Source organism: Sus scrofa, chromosome 5 (assembly GCF_054392235.1).
Source record: "Sus scrofa isolate SSC_HxYL_T2T_F1_AM1 chromosome 5, Sscrofa_HxYL_maternal_Yorkshire_Landrace_v2.0, whole genome shotgun sequence".
Classification (NCBI taxonomy): domain Eukaryota; kingdom Metazoa; phylum Chordata; class Mammalia; order Artiodactyla; family Suidae; genus Sus; species Sus scrofa.
The window spans coordinates 67,272,663-67,275,321 of record NC_139387.1 but is presented as its reverse complement, the minus strand read 5'-3'; the positions used below and the strand labels follow the sequence as shown (position 1 = coordinate 67,275,321).

Here is a 2,659-nt window from a genome sequence, read left to right as displayed (position 1 = left end):
GATAGAGGCAGGTAGGTAGATAGATAACTACATATATTAATCTATGTATCTCCACTTAGTAGGTATTTAAGACAATCATGGAATGGTTGAGTAAACAGGCTACTTCTTCTGAACCGTTCCAGTCCTGCTAGGCCACTTGGAAAAATTCCTAGGACAGCAGATCAGTGCTGTCCTCTCTCTTGCCAGCTACAGACACCAAAGTGCATAAGATCCTCAGGTCACTCTGGTAAATGTCGCAGATGGAAAGCACCAAGCATTTGACTCTCAGATAAAGCGGGTCTCTTCTGAAGATGAAATGGAGGTGATGGGTGAGATTCTTCCCAGGACCCAATTTCCCTGTGGGATCCTCTCATGATTTAAAAAGCATCCTTGAAAGAATGATGTGCCACTTACCTCCCCTACCCTGGGCTATGATAAGATAAAGCTCTCAGTGGTCACGTGGATCCATATCGGGAGCCCCTCCTGCCCCCTCTGTGTGGGGAGGGGGCGTATGAGAGCAGAGATCCTCTGGGAGACCCTGAAGGTTCCTCATCATCCCACTGAAGCAGGAGGGAACCCAGAAATGATTCACAGCTGAAGTCACATCAATAGTCACACGGCCATTTAAACTAGAATGAGGCAGCATCTGGGTACAATCTACCCATGTTTTTGTGAGGTTATAAATACACAGTGAGTAAGAGAAGTCCAATAAAATACTATTGTTATTATAATGTCCATGCAGGGAGCTATGAAATACCCCTTGATAGGCATTCCCTGATCTAGAGAAAGACACACTGTCTACAGGGTCCAGGGCCCAGGAGGAAAGGATCCCACCTGCTAGAATAGTAAACCCAAGGGAGACAGAGGCACTTTCCAGTAGGTTTGAGGTTGGTTTGGGGGGTGAGGGTGGCTGTTTGCTTTGTTCTATTTTACTATAATCCATTTCTACTGGCAGCAGAGTGAGACTTTTACATGATGAGGCACAACATCCCTGATTTTTAGTAAAAGACAAGTTAAAAATGATGGCCTCCATGGCAGACTCAGAAATAATGTATTAGCATATGAAACAACTTATAAGGCCCTCCCAAGGTCACCTGGAGAGTGGCAGAGTGTAGACCAGAGTCCAGGTGTCCTGACCACTCACCATCAGTCCTCTTGCCCTGGACAAAAGCCCTCCTGGATCAGAGCAGGGAACACAGGAATGGCATTGCACAGGTGGGGGGAACAGGCAGGAAGGGCAGGGAGGGCACCACGACAGCCAGCTCCAGCCCTAACTCTGACAATCTGCGTTCAAAAATCCAGCACTGCTTCTTAGCAGCTGTGAGACATGGGGTCCATTTAATTAATTTCTCTGTGCTTCTATTTCCTTATCTGGAAAGTGGGGTGATGATAATATGGGTCACTTTAAGAACTGAATGATACGTTAAAGCTTTGGGAAGAGGGCGTGGTACACAGCAAGGATGATGTTGACTATTATTGCTGATAATGGGGGAGAGCTGCCTTTCACCTGTTTCTTTCATCATGACCATGAATTTGCTCTAGGTTTAGCACTCGCAAAGTGGAATCCACTGTCAACGTCCCAAGCCACGCTTTTCCATCCACTCCCTGTCCCCCACCCCCGCAAGTACCACTCCAGCTTCACCGCACCCCCTCATCTGTTGTCATAACTGGCTGGCCACTGCTTTTCATCCCTCTGAGCTCCTGTTCAGCTAGCGCCACCTTCATCTCCCTCCAGCTGCCATCATGATTGTCTACTGGGACCTCAGCAGACATGATGAGATGTTCTCTGACATCTACAAGATCTGGGAGATGGAGAACAGGCTGTGTCGGGAGGAGGAGGGGAAGATGGTCAGTAGGACAGAGGGTAACATTGATGACTCGCTCATTAGTGGAAATGCATCCCCTGAAGGTCCCGAAGGTGAAGGTACCTGAAAGCAAAGTAATCACTGGTGTTGCTATTGTCCTGAACCATCACCTGCGGGAAACCAGCTTCACAAAAGACGTCTACAAGATGTACATCAAAGATTACATGAAGTCAATCAAAAGGAAACTTGAAGAACAGAGAACAGAAAGAGTAAAACCTTTTATGACAGGGGCTGCTGAACACATCAAGCACATCCGTGCTAATTTCAAAAAAAAAAAAAAAAAAAACCTATCTGTTCTTTATTGGTGAAAATATGAATCCAGATATCATGGTTGTTTTTCTGGACTGCCATGAGGATGGTATGAGCCCAGATATGATTTTCTTTAAGGATGGCTTAGAAATGGAAAAATGTTAACAAATTTGGCTGTTACTTCAGACCTATCATCTGTTGTCATAACTGGCTGGCCACTGCCTTTCATCCCTAAAACACCAGGACTTAGACAAATGGGACTGATGCCATTTTGAGCTCGTTATTTTGACAATGTTTTGGGGTTTTTTTGGTTTTGGTTTTTTTGGTTTTTTTTTTTTTTTTTTTTTTGAGTAGAGGCCTTGCTTTTGAAGTGAAAGAAAAAACATGTCATGCAGGTTATCTAAAAATAAAATGCATTTAAACTAAAAAAAAAATTTCCAGGCCCATGACCCATCTCTGCTTGGAAACTTTTCAGTGGCTGCTTACCTACTACTTCCTTAGAGGGTCCTTTCCACTGCTGGACAACAGCACCTCTTAGAAAGACCCCTCTGGGCAGAGCTTCCATG

General features: G+C 45.0%; 1 pseudogene; it reads left to right on the top strand.

The window, feature by feature from the left end:
- The first annotated feature begins 1,710 nt into the window (after positions 1–1,710).
- On the top strand, positions 1,711–2,266 carry LOC100156118 (translationally-controlled tumor protein-like; annotated as a pseudogene).
- Positions 2,267–2,659: the final 393 nt, after the last annotated feature.